The following is a 15,246-nucleotide window of genomic DNA, read 5'->3' on the forward strand; positions in this document are numbered from 1 at the left end:
CTGACTTAATAAACACACTTATCTGTCCAGGGCGCCCGCGATGTCGGCCGCCCGAGGCCGACCCGTCCCTCGGCTCTCGGGTCCCGGCGCCGCCATTCCTTGTAAGGGAAACAGGCAGTGGAGTCTTACGGCTTCACTGCGCGTTTCCTACTGCGCATGCGCGAGTCCCGCAGCTACTGCGCATGCGCGAGTCCCGCAGCGCTTTCCGAATGGGACGCGCTGTGTTCTGGAACACACAGTTCCCAGAACACAGCGCGACCCATTACCCAGAAGACATCGCAACGAAGACAGAAGACAGAAGATCTCCGCGGAGGAGGAAGAGGAAGATTAGGATAAAGTGCCTAGCAACAGGCATTTCTGGTAAGTAAAAAAAAAAAAAAAATGTTCATTTTTTTTTTTTTTAGATTTTTTTCAAATTTTTCAAATTTTTTTGTTTTTCAGGGTGGCCCTCCACTTTAAGAAAATATTTGACGTGGGGTTCCCCCTAAATATCCAAACCAGACCCTTCAGGTCTAGTATGGATATTAAGGGGAACTCCGCGTCAAATTTAAAAAAAATTGACGTGGGGGTCCCCCTAAAAATCCATACCAGACCCTTTATCCGAGCACGCAACCTGGCAGGCCGCAGGAAAAGAGGGGGGACGAGAGAGAGCGACCCCCCCCTCCCTCCTGAACCGTACCAGGCCACATGCCCTCAACATTGGGAGGATGCTTTGGGGGTCTGTGACCCCTCAAAGCACCTTGTCCCCATGTTGATGAGGACAAGGGCCTCATCCTCACAACCCTGGCCGGTGGTTGTGAGGGTCTGCGGGCAGGGGGCTTATCAGAATCTGGAAGCCTCCTTTAACAAAGGGACCCCCAGATCCCGGCCCCCCAAAAGTACCCCTACCATTTCACAAAGAAAGTGTAAAAAATTGTTAAATAAGACAAACACACTTTTGAAAAATTCCTTTATTAAAAAAAAAAATAAAAAAAATAAAATAAGATTCCAGCGGTACTAATCCCCTCTTGCTATCCAGCGATGGACGATCATCTCTCCGGGGTCCAGCGATGGCTCATCTGAATCAGCGCAGCATCCTTCTTCTGTCTCCGTGGAGGAGACACTGCAGGGATTCCGGCGGCCTGACGTTTCTTATATACGGAGGGCAGGGCCACCCGTCACCTGACCCCGCCCCCTCTGACGCAAGGGGAAACCCGGGGTTCCCCGTGACGTATGGGTGACCCCGCCCCCCTCTGATGTAACGGAAACCTGCCTGTGTTATATAAGAAACGTCAGGCCACCGGAATCCCTGCAGTGTCTCCTCCACGGAGACAGAAGAAGGATGAATTCGCTGCGCTGATTCAGATCAGCCATCGCCGGAGAGATGACCGTCCGTCGCTGGATAGCAAGAGTGGATTACCACCGCTGGAATCTTTTTTTTATTTTTTTTATTTTTAATAAAGGAATTTTTCAAAAGTGTGTTTGTCTTATTTAACAATTTTTTACACTTTCTTTGTGAAATGGTAGGGGTACTTTTGTACCCCCTTACCATTTAAAACAGGGGGGGCGGGATCTGGAGGTCCCCTTGTTAAAGGGGGCTTACAAATTCTGATAAGCCCCACCAGCCAGGGTTGTGAGGATGAGGCCCTTGTCCTTATCAACATGGGGACAAGGTGCTTTGAGGGGTCACAGACCCCCAAAGCATCCTCCCAATGTTGAGGGCATGTGGCCTGGTACGGGAGGGGGGGCCGCTCTCTCGTCCCCCCCTCTTTTCCCAAGGTTGCGTGCTTGGATAAAGGGTCTGGTATGGATTTTTAGGGGGACCCCCACGTCAATTTTTTTTTTAATTTGACGCGGGGTTCCCCTTAATATCCATACCAGACTTGAAGGTTATAGATATTTAGGGGGAACCCCACGTCAATTTTTTTCTTAAATTTGAGGCAGGGTTCTCCTTAATATCCAAACCAGACCTGAAGGGCCTGGTAATTGAATTTGGGGGACCCCCACGCTTATTTATTTATTTATTTATTTTTTTATCAATGACTTTCAATGAGTGTTCTCTGTATTAAGGAGCCGACAATTCATAATAGCTGCGAGTGATTTTAAAGGACTTTTTTCCTGCATAAATGACACTTTGTGCAGGGACAGTTCTAAGCACCAGAAACATGAGCCCCTTCACAGGCATACTATAGACACCCTCTCTACGAAATTTAAAGGAATATTACACTTTTATTGTTTCACTTTAATCATTATTAAAATCACTGCTCCCGAAAAAATGGCAGTTTTTAAAACTTTTTTTTTGCATTGATACATGTCCCCTGGGGCAGGACCCGGGTCCCCAAACACTGTTTAGGACAGTAACTTGCAGAATCTTTTCTCTATGTCAAATCTTTTTTCTCTGTCGAATATTTTCTCTATATACTCTTGGACTAATAGAGGTAAAGTTAGGCACATTCGACCACAGGTTCTATAGACACAGATTGTTATTGTCAGAGTCATGTCGAATCTCCTATTCTATATCGAACTGTTGTAACAATGAAAACGAAAATAAAGCATTTATTTATGTCGGATCTTTCGTTTTTCGGATTCTGTGCTTTCGTTATCGTTTCTCAAAACAAAAATGAAAATACCTGAAATTCGGACGAAAATTAATTCGGACGAAAACGAATGCACATGTCTACTTTGCGTCCCTTCATGGATATGCCCCCTCCAGACCATCACTAACCCACCACCAAACCGGTCATGCTGAATGATGTTACAGGCACTATAACATTCTCCAGACCCTTTCAAATCTGTCACATATGCTCAGGGTGAACCTGCTCTCATCTGTGAAAAGTACTGGGCGTCAGTGGTGGACCTGCCAATTCTGATGTTCAATGGCAAATGCCAATCAAGCTTCGCGGTGCTGGGCAGTGAGCACAGGGCCCACTAGAGGAAGTCGGGTCCTCAGGCCACCCTCATGAAGTCTGTTTCTTATTGTTTGGTCAGAGACATTCATACCAGTCATTTTGAAGGGCTCTGGCAATGCTGTTCCTCCTTGCACAAAGGAGCAGATTCTGGTCCTGCTGATGGGTTAGGGACTTTCTACGGCCCTGTCCAGCTCTCCTACAGCAACTGCCTGTCTCCTGGAATATCTTCCATGCTCTTGAGACTGTGCTGGGAGACACGGCAACCCTGGCAATAGCACATAATGATGTGCCATCCTGGAGGAGTGGGACCGACTGTGCAAACGATTTAGGGTCCAGGTATCTCTTCATGCTACCAGTAGTGACACTGACCAAAACTAGTGAAAAACATTCAGAAAAGATGAGTAGGGAAAAAAAATATCAGTGGCCTCCACCTGTAAAACCATTCCTGTTTTGGAGTTCATCTCATTGTTGCCCATCTAGTGCACCTGTTGGTAATTTCATTAACACCAAAGCAGCTGAAACTGATGAACAAACCCCTCTGCTACTTACCTGACCAGATCAATATTCCAGGAGCCTAACTGACTTGATGCTAATAAGTGTTTCTTTCATTTTTTGAGCAGCATATGTATGACATCTCTTCACCCTGGAACCGGACCGACGGCACTTACCGCTTGTGTGGCGGGGCTCTGCTCCTCTCCTGGAGTGACAAGGCTCGCCGCCTCTTCTTCTGCAGTGGCAATAAGCGGCGACTCCTGTGTCCCCTCGGCTCCTCAGGCTTCCATCGCCGTGTCTCCTCTTCCACCAAAGCGTTAGGCATCCAATAGGATCGTCTAATGCTTTGGCCAATCAGGAGACAGGTCTCACTGGCAGGGAGGAACGTTAATGTGAAAATAGCAAAAATTAATCACACAACAGGGTGGGATTGGGAAACAGTCTTGTGTGCTCCAAGCCCACCCTATTTAAAAGCCTATTAGACCCTCTGGCTCTAAACATGTGCTTCAAAATACACACCCCCCCGCCTATCCCGCCATAGTATTTCATGTGTCCGGCGCCCTGAAGTGGCCGGACACATGAATGGGGGGGGGGGGGGCGGTGCCCGTGTGCCCACAATGCACGGGCCGCCACTGACTTTAACTTATGTCTACAATTAGTCTCTATATATTTAACAATGTAACAGATTAAAGGTCCCTGATTTGTGTTCACGGCTTTCCATGTTACCGCCAATATATTCTACTTTTATAGCCTATTTTTCAATGTTTTTGTGTGTATAATAAAAATCATACATTTAACTATGAAACCTACATTTGGTCTTTTTTGTATTAAATGAATATAGCTAAGCGTATTTTCAGATTTTTGCTTTGTATAATAACGAGCAACTCTTCTTTAAATTAAATTGTGGTCATCTCCTGTTCACCAGCTGAAATTGCTTATCAGGATCCCAGTGGACAGTTCCCAGACTTACCACTACAATCAGTGAAGATTAAGGGTGAGATTTCTCATTTCCCCCAAAAATTTGTGTGAAAATCAGGACAGTTCTTAAATTTAAACAAATAATGAAAAGGTGAACATCCTACACCCACCCTTCTCCTTCTGGTCCACGCTGGACTTCATAGGAGAGGAGCTGTCCATGCCCATACAGCCAGTGTAGCAATCCAACAATTTCAATTATTTCTTTCTGTAGCCTTTTGGGGACAGATCGGAGCAATTCCAATTGGTCAGCACTGGCACATGACCGCTTTGACCAATATAAATCACTTTTATCTATCCTGGAAAGCCCTAAATAAAGAAGGGAAAGAACAGTGGGGATTTAAAATCTCCAGACCACTAAGCTACACTGGCTGTGGGGGCACTGACAGCTTTTCACCCACAGAGTTAAGTACAGCAATGAACAGGGGGTTGGGGAGAAGGTATGGTGTTCACCTTTTCATTTTTTGAAAACATCCTTCTCTCTGCTTGTGCAGTGATTACATTACATGAGCAGAGCCTGCTGGGTTAACAATTCTCCGAGTCCCTCCCGCTCTGAGTCGGGCAGGGGGGCGTGGACTGGCATGCAGCTCCAGCTCTCTGTTCTCTTTGCTGCCTGTCGCAGGAAGGGCAGAACAGAAAACTGATCTCTCCTAATAAACAAAGGGGCTTGTGCTCCTATTATTAATTGGGAGCAACATCTGCTCCTCTTTTTATGCTCTAAAGTGTGGTGCAAGCTTGTGCTTTGATCACTCTTTGTTAATTCCCCCAAAAATGAATTTATATGAATACCGTCTTTGCCCACATCAAATTAAGCAATTGCTGTCCAATGTACGTATTTAAATGCCCTGACAGCAAGTGATTAATTCCAGGATCATGGCTGCAGCTGCCCCTATTTTTTTCAGCCTGCTATTGGCTGTCCAGACCTGGGTGGCTGTAATGCACTGGGGTAGACCTCCCCATCACCACCCAAGGTGGTTCTGTGTCTCTCCCGTTCTTCCAGGGATCCTGGGACCACAGTAAGCTGTGGGTCGGCTTCCCACAGAGGAGAAGGATCCATTCCCTCGATCTCTGAGAAGAAAGAAGCTGGAAGTGACAAGGATCAAAGTCATTCCTTGGCTGTTACGGGGGGCAGGGGAGACAGACTCCATACAGGACTGCTGTTAGAAGTCGTGGGGCACTGTACATCTTTCCTGATGGGGGGGCCCCCAACCCCGAGAAGCAGCGGAACAGGGGCACTAACTTTATTCCCCCAGCACCGAAAAATTAAAATTCCTTCTTCTGCTCCTGCCTCCTAGGCCCCTCTGTTGATGTGATAGGGCACAGGGAAATGTAATTTAAGCCCTAGTAAGCAAGTAGGCAGTCAGGGTGCCATTGTCTAACCTATGTGAGTCCCTCCATGTATATGCTCCCCCCCCCCCAGACCATCACTAACCCACCACTAAATGTTACAGGCAATATAATATTCTCCATGGCTTCTTCAGACCCTTTCAAATCTGTCACATGTGCACAGCGTGAACCTGCTCTCATCTGTGAAAAGCACAGGGCGCCAGCGGTGGACCTGCCAATTATGGTGTTCAATGGCAAATGCCAATCAAGCTTTGCAGTGCCTGGCAGTGAGCACAGGGCTTACAAGTGGAACTTGGGCCCTCAGGCCACCCTCATGAAGTCTGTTTCTTATTGTTTGGTCAGAAACATTCACACCAGTGAAGGTCATTTTGAAGGACTCTGGCGATGCTCATCCTGTTCCTCCTTGCATAAAGGAGCAGATTCTGGTCCTGCTGATTAGGGGCCTTCTACTGCCCTGTCCAGTAACTGCCTGGCAATGGCACGTAATGATGTGCCATCCTGGAGGAGTTGGACTGACTGTGCAACCTCCATAGGGTCCAGGTATCTCCTCAGGCTACCAGTAGTGACACTGACCTTAGCCAAATGCAAAACTAGTGAAAAACATTCAGAAAAGATGAGTAGGGGAAAAAAATGTCAGTGGCCTCCACCTGTAAAACCATTCCTGTTTGGAGTTTGTCTCTTTGTTGCCCATCTAGTGCACCTGTCGGTAATTTCATTAACACCAAAAGAGTGACCGAAAAAAAAATTCCTTCCTCTGCTCCCACCTCCTAGGCCCCTCTGTTGATGTGATAGGGCCCAGGGAAATGTAAGCCCTAGTAAGCAAGTAGGAGTGGGGGTATGGCCAAGTAAAATCAAAGTATTAATTTAGGCCGAAATGAACAATAAAGCTGTCCCCATGCCCCCCTGTTTAGCCGATGAGGCCTGGTCCCAGTACAACAGGACCAGTTGTACTGCTTTATCAGTGGTTCTGTCTCCATAAAGAGTACATGTCACCTGCCCAAAGCTATCACCAAGGGGGCCTGTTCGCCCTATTGCGATAGCGATAAAGTTGGATGAAAAAATGTATAAAAAATGTAAAAAAACAATTTAAATTAAAAATTAAAAACACCCCCTTGCTCCTGTGCACACACAGAAATGCATACATGCCTAGGTCCGGCTCGTATATGGAACTGGTGATAGCACCACACATGTGAGATATCACTTCAAACATTGATGTGAGAGAAATAATTCTAGGGCCTCAATTACTAGTTTACTCTACACTAATGACCTGGAAAGGCTATTAAATCATCACTTATGGACAGTTTTAGGTACCACAATTTGTCAACCTTTCGCTGGCCTGCTCAGATTTAAATCTTGACATGTTTGGTATTTATCTACTCGACACAACATCATATTTTATATTTTACGCCCCAAAAAATGCAGTATTATTTTGTTCAGGCTTATTTATATTAAGGGATGTTTTCATCCCTTGTATTAGGAATGAAAAGGCTAAAAATAAATAAAGGGACAAAAAGTAAAATAAATACAAAAAAAAAATGTATGCGCCCCATCCCTCCATGCTCACGCTCAGAAGCGAACGTAAATATGTAAACGATGTTCAAACCACACATGTGAGGTATTGCCACGATCATTAGAGCGAGAGCAATAATTCTACTGCAAGACCTCTTCTGTAACACTAAACAGGTAAACTAAAAAAAATGTAAAGCATCGTATATGGAGATTTTTAAGTACCGTAGTTTGTCGCCATTCCAGGAGCGTATGCAATTTTAAATCATGAGATGTTAGGTATCTATTTGCTAATAGATACCTAGCATGTAACATCATCTTTCACTATATACAAAAAAAAATGGGGTAACTATTGTGTTTTTTTTTTCAATTCATTAAATTGTATTTTTTTCCCCAAAAATTGCTTTTGAAAGTACAGCTGCGCAAATGCAGTGGGACATAAAATACAAAAAAAACAATCGTCATTTTATTCTCTAGGGTCTCTGGCAAAAGAAAATAAAAATATATAGATATCTATATATCTATATATCTAATATCATATATATATATATATATATATATATATATATATATATATGTATAGATCTATATCTATATCATCTATATCTATATCATCTATATCCATTATATCTATATCATCTATATCATCTATATCTATATCATCTATATCATCTATATCTATATCATCTATATCTACATCATCTATATCCATTATATCTATAACATCTATATCTATATCATCTATATCCCTTATATCTATATCATCTATATCTATATCTATTATATCTATATCAGCTATATCCATTATATCTATATCATCTATATCTATTATATCTATATCATCTATATCATCTATATCTATATCATCTATATCCATTATATCTATATCATCTATATCTATATCATCTATATCCATTATATCTATATCATCTATATCTATTATATCTATATCAGCTATATCCATTATATCTATATCATCTATATCTATATCCATTATATCTATATCAGCTATATCTATATCATCTATATCTATATCATCTATATCATCTATATCCATTATATCTATATCATCTATATCTATATCATCTATATCTATATCATCTATATCCATTATATCATCTATATCTATATCATCTATATCTATATAATCTATATCCCTTATATCTATATCATCTATATCTATATCATCTATATCAGCTATATCCATTATATCTATATCATCTATATCTATTATATCTATATCATCTATATCTATATCATCTATATCCATTATATCTATATCATCTATATCTATATCATCTATATCCATTATATCTATATCATCTATATCTATTATATCTATATCAGCTATATCCATTATATCTATATCATCTATATCTATATCCATTATATCTATATCAGCTATATCTATATCATCTATATCTATATCATCTATATCATCTATATCCATTATATCTATATCATCTATATCTATATCATCTATATCTATATCATCTATATCCATTATATTTATATCATCTATATCTATATCATCTATATCTATATCATCTATATCCATTATATCTATATCATCTATATCTATATCATCTATATCTATATCATCTATATCCATTATATCTATATCATCTATATCTATATCATCTATATCTATATCATCTATATCTATATAAGCTATATCTATATCATCTATATCTATATCATCTATATCATCTATATCTATATCGTTTGGGGGTTCTAAGTAATTTTCTATCAAAAAATACTAATTTAAGCTGGTAAACGTAAAGTTCCAGAAAAGGCCTGGTCATCGAGTGGTTAACATGTCTGTGAAACATTTGAAAATTGCCCCAGAGCTAGCAATTAAATTGCATATTAGCTAAATGAATTGTGCCCAGTTACAGTATTTAGCAGAGGTTGGTGGAGAGTTGCCTTTCTAGGTGAATTTTTGAAGCTTTACTTATTTTGGTTGGAAAAAAAAAAAAATGTGCAGCGTGGTTACCCTAGAGAAGATCCCTTGCATTGTTCCAGCCATCTGCCCGTGTTTACACCACCTTTCCTGATCTGGACTGTTCTAAACCTTGAACAGGAAGCCATCATCTATTTTTTCACCGAGTACGCATTGTCACTTAGTGAGCATGAAAAAAGATAGGCGTCCATCAGAGCGACCTGATGTAACTCTAATACATTTCTAAAATTCGTCATTATTATGGAGAGCCAACACATGTTCAGCAGTGTGCTACCATTAGAGGAAATGCCAAGCTAAACATTGAATGTCATGAACAATGAGACAAAAGGTGGAAAGGTCCCGGCCGAAAGTGATTACAGTTTCTGATCTAAATATATCACTAGATCTTACAACATAAATATTTGACCAAAAAAAAGTAATTTCTTACATTGATACACTCTGTACACCCTTGCTGTACCATATTTTGAGGAAAATATTTTTATTCAAAATAAAAGGTGATCCCTGTAATCTACAAAATAATAGACCCTAGCAAACTAAATATAAGGACTATTATAACGGTACCAAATTTTGTAAAAATTATCAAAAAGTATTTATTATATAATAAAAATTGTACATATCAACAAACATACAAAACACACAAAAGCTGCTGTCACACGGGCCACGTACCCGAGATGAGACTGAAGTACTGTGGAGGCCTCCCTTGCACCTCAGGTCCTTAAAGCCTCTGGAGATGGAGACAGAGTGGCAGGGGTGCTAGGGGTGCGGAGCACCGTGCAAGCCTTATTCCAAGATCCGAGCTGTGGTCAAGTCCAGTTTGGCAACGAAGTATAAAAGGGTTAATCAGAAGAAGAATGGTCGAGATCCAAGCCGGGGTCAGTTCCAATCTGGCAGCTGAGTACAAATGGGGCAAAGAAGTAGAATGGTCAAGGTACAAATCCGAGGTCAATGGCAAGCAGCAATCAAGAGTAGTCAAATAGGTTTCTAGGTCACAACAATTTCAGACAGATCACACACTAGCACAGGAACAAGGGGGGGACTGAAGATTATCCAGCAATTTGGCAGTGTCTGGGCTGGGCTTATATAGGGAAGTTTGAGGTCACTTCCTGTGTGCCTCCTGGAAATTTTCCCGCCTTTTTCCATCAGGTTGAGGTCACTTCCTGTGCGCCTTCTGGAAATTTTCCCGCCTTTTTCCATCAGGTTGAGGTCACTTCCTGTCAGCTTCCTGGGCATTTTCCTGCACTTTCCCATCAGGTCTTCCGCACGGGTGCGGGTTGGTGCACTGAGGTGTCTTTGGCGCATGCTCAGTTGCCACGGATTTTCTCTTGCGGCAACGCGCCATTGGTGCATGCGTAGTAAGCCCTGGACTCTTACAGCTGCACATAAAAACATAATCAAAACCATCTAGTGCTCCTTGAATACAGGTTCTTGGTGGCACCACTATGGTAGAGCACAGTGAGTTGCTGTAAATTCGATGCAGTTTGCGTTTCGCAGGAGATAACCCACATCTTCAGGAAAAGTTTCCGCAAGAACACTCACGGTTAATAGTCAAACACATCAAAATAGAAACACATTGAATGGTCCTCCTACAAATGGTCATTGTCACCCATATAATGCCACAGGACGGTTCTCATCGTTTTCCAAGATAGTTGTTAGTTTCTATGTAATCGGAACTAGGTATCCATAGTCAAATCGTATAGTATACACTTAGTGATATACAAGGTGATATATTTGATAGGTAAAGAGGTTCCCATCATGTCGTTCCTCAGATCGGCATGGAGTGAGATGAGTTACGAGACCTACATGGTCTACCAAACGAGGGCCTCTTATTGAGGCCTTCCTCCCAACGTTCTATTATTCAGATAATGTAATCTGTAAGGCCATGAACCATCTAGACTGGTTGGCGGCTGTGAAAAAATCAAACACAGGGGACTGTTGCATTCCACTGTTTAAAGGGCTATCAAAACCCAAAAACAAAAATGTAATACGTTGTAAACTACCAATCCTTAAACGTGGCTAGTGCATTTGTTTCTTTTTTCGTTTTTTTCCCCCTTTATATTTGTAAAAGAATGCTTATCAGACCTTTGGCTCGCAGAATTTTCAGAAGAGTTGTGACCAGGAATGTGCATGTGCAGGCGCGCGCACACGCACACGGGCGTGCACGGGCGCGCACGGGCGCGCACTCAGTGTATGTTGGCACCAGTCTGGCTATTTAGACTATTTCTACTCATGCTTACGTGCTGACTAGTCTTTCAGTTACTCCATGTGTCCTGCTCCTACTCTGCTTGTTTTCTTATTACAGACCTTGCCTTGCTTGCCTTTGACCTGAACTTGGATCCTACTTTGGCGTTGTCACCAGTCCTGAGAGGAATAAAAAAAAATAAAAAATCCGAAATAAAAATTCTATAAATTAGCATAATTTTTAGGAAGAAACAGAATATAATTATTGTAAAATAAAAGCCGAAACATTTATCGTTTGCAACTTCCAAAATGTTGTCATATACGCCATGTGCTGGCCGGGATCATCATAAAGTGCAATAAATCAACACTATTGAGAAAGCTAAACAAATTTTCCTTATTGCGAAGCCACTGAAGTGGGAAAAAAGATAGTCAAGAAAAAGAATAAAAATTCTATACATAATACAATGTTTAGGAAGAAACTGAATATAATTATTTTAAGTATAAGCCTAAACATTTATAATCTGTGTAGCACTAACCCCCGAAGGAGCTGCTGGTTTTATTTGGGCTTACTGTTACCTCACCTGCTCGCTTCTTCGTCACAGGGGTCCCATTGGAAAGTAGCTCAAATGATGTTGAATCCGACACTAATGCCGCGTACACACTTTTCGAGGGACTAGGTCCGACGGTCTTCCCGACGGACTTTCGGTGGAGTTCCGACGAACTTTCCGAATGAAAGGACTTGGCCACACACAATCACACCAAAGTCCGACGGATTGGAACGTGATGACGTACGACCGGACTAGAATAAGGAAGTTCATAGCCAGTAGCCAATAGCTGCCCTAGCGTCCGGTTTTGTCCGTCGGACTAGCATACACACGAACGGATTTCTCGGTCCGGCGGAGTTCCGGTAGAAAATTAAAAAAAAAATTCTATTTCTAAAGTCCGCCGGATTTTTGGCAAGCAATGGTCCGATGGAGCCAACACAAGATCGAACCTTTGCTGTCAAAAAGTCCGGTGGTGTGTACGCGGCATTAGTCCTTTTTTAACATTTATTAAGGGTAAGCACAAAAGTCCTTCAATAGAGGGTCAAAGGATAAAGGGGGATGTTCAGGCACCTAGTAGTTGCGGGTTAGAGGTATTGGTCAGATCCAGAGGACAAACAGCTCCACAGACTGGATCCAGCAACCACCGGATAGGCCCCTCTCACTTGACCTACCAGCCGATGAGATGCTCAACAAAGTCTCTGCCACAGACTTGTCAATTAAACTAAGAAATCTTGAGAGTTTAGAAGAACTACCATACAGTACCAGTTTCTTTCAGCCGACCCTGCAATACTGTATGGGTAAACATAAAGGGGAAAAGGGGGGAAAAATTAAGGGAAATTGGGACTTTATATGAAGCACACCACTCAGGTCGGATGAGACATACGGTAGATATAATATATGTTGTTAAATAAGTGGCCATCATGGGCATATTATAATAATTGATAAAAATGTAATCAAATAAATAATTGGATACAATGCATATTCAAACATGATTATACCATCATAACAATGTACAATTCATAGCATAGTAGACAATGTAACACATAGTACAATATGTATCAACAGTATACCCAAAGATAGGCACAGATATAAGAATAAAAAAATTCAAGAAAAATTCTTTATGACTCAGCCGAAAGAAACCCATAGTGTACACATGGATACCATGATATATCACCAAATATATAAGCTCGACGCGTTTCGTGGAGTAGTATCCACTCATCAGGAGCAACCAGTCTGGGAGTGCCTGTAATAGATTGTAATTATATAATTAATTAATAATCATAAATTAACATGGGAAGAGAGGGAACACCAACAGATGGTCCTATCACTCTTACCTATGGGTAGCTGATAGAGGTACAAAATAACGTATGTTAGTATACATGTAATGGAGGACATCGGGGGATGGGAATACATCCCCACCGGGAGCTGAGGGGGCAGACACTGCGGCAGCAGGGTGAGACCAAAACAGGGCTTAGGAATAATGAAAAGTGCAAGAGTGGACTCCCCATTCTGAAGTTATAGGGGTGAATATAACCCCAAGGAGTATGCTGTAATACATAAATATTGTGTAAATATATAAAATACGCAGGTAAGTATAGTATGAGGGTTTATGGGGAAGGAGAGTGAAATAAAGAATGATAAGAGTGATGGAGCAGTGCAGGTTAGGTCCCACCGTACAGGAAAAAGGAGACTGAGGGTGATGTAGAAGAAAAGAAAACACAAACACCAACAATAGACATGCATAACAAATACGAAGAGTGAATTACCGTGAACTGTGAAGTGAAAAAAGGAAGAGTACTGTATGGGTGTTGATCCGGGTTGCGTCCTCTAACTGAGTTTCCAGGCTCCTCCAGAGATACCAGCCTTGTGCTCGGTCCTCTACTAGAAAAGTCCTCCTGGATCCTCCAGTTTTCTTGGCTTCTCCCCGCAGGCGAGACAGCACAGGACCACCCCTGGATCAGTAGGCCCCAAGACTTTTCTGGGCCTACCCTCTCAGTTGCAAAGCCTCGGGCCAGCCGGCCCAGAGGCACAGGACCATGCAACACACACCCCACCCAGGAGGGCCATGAGGTCGGGCAGACCCCGGAAAAATAACCACCAAAAATGGCGTCGGTACCTTAAATACCCTCTCACAGAATGCACAGCAGGGAAACCACTCCCACTGAGCTATTTCCGAGCAAGAGGTGGTATTCTATACATCCAGCCTGCTGCATTTCCACACTTACCGGCAGTGACAGCGACACCTACGGTCACGTGGGAATCGGTGCAACCCAGCTGGACTGGCACAGAAACCAGAACTTTTAGGAAAAATTAGCCTGAGCCCAACTGCAGCTTCAGACAACTAAATTTGAAAAATAATAGCATCTGCCCATTAGGAGCAGGGCGCTACATCTGTAATTTACAAAACGTTTTTTTCATATACACGCCATGAAGTTGCAATAGATACTGTATTTTGACATCTACTTTCATCGGATAAAATAAAGGAAGATACTCAAATTTTATTTCCCCCTTCAGGGTTAATTTCAGTGCTGGCCAGGATGACCGGAAGGTCAAAAGACAATAAATCTACGCTAATAAGACAGCTAAACAAATTATCCTTCCTGTACAGCCGCCGAGGAAAAAACAATTTGAAATTTTAAGTTTGGCTTCTACTAGTCTGTTAAAAAAAATTAAAAAAAAATGAAAATAAAATTAAAATTCTATATATAGTTCAATGTGTATGAAGAACCTGAATATAATTATTGTAAATAATCGAATTTAATCTCATTCTATCTCATCTTTTAAAATACAGAAAGATGCAAAAATTTAATGTTTCCCCTTTAAAATGCTCAGGGATAATTTCAGTGTTGGCTGGGATGACCCAGAAGCTCTGAGGGCAATAAATATACATTAACCGCTTTAGCCCCAGAAGATTTGGCTGCTGAATGACCAGGCCATTTTTTTAGCGACACAGTGCCACTTTAACTGACAATTGCGCGGCCATGCGGCGCTGCACCCAAACAAAATCGATGTCCTTTTTTTCCCCCACAAATAGAGCTTTCTTTTGGTGGTATTTGATCACCTCTGCAGTTTTCATTTTGTGCGCTATAAACAGAAAAAAAAAAATGCGACAATTTTGAAAAAAAACACAATATTTTGTACTTTTTGCTATAATAAACATCCCCATTTAAAAAAAACAAAAAACTGATCTTTTCTCAGTTTAGGCCGATACGTATTCTTCTAAATATTTTTGGTAAAAAAAGCGTATATTGATCTGTTTGCGCAAAAGTTATAGCGTCTACAAAATAGGGGATAGCTTTATAGCATTTTTATAATTTTTTTTTTTTTACTAGTAATGGCGGCGATCTGAGAT

This window comes from Lithobates pipiens, unplaced genomic scaffold (assembly GCF_037356315.1).
Source record: "Lithobates pipiens isolate NorthernLeopardFrog02 unplaced genomic scaffold, aLitPip1_a1.2 Scaffold_62, whole genome shotgun sequence".
In the NCBI taxonomy this organism is placed as follows: domain Eukaryota; kingdom Metazoa; phylum Chordata; class Amphibia; order Anura; family Ranidae; genus Lithobates; species Lithobates pipiens.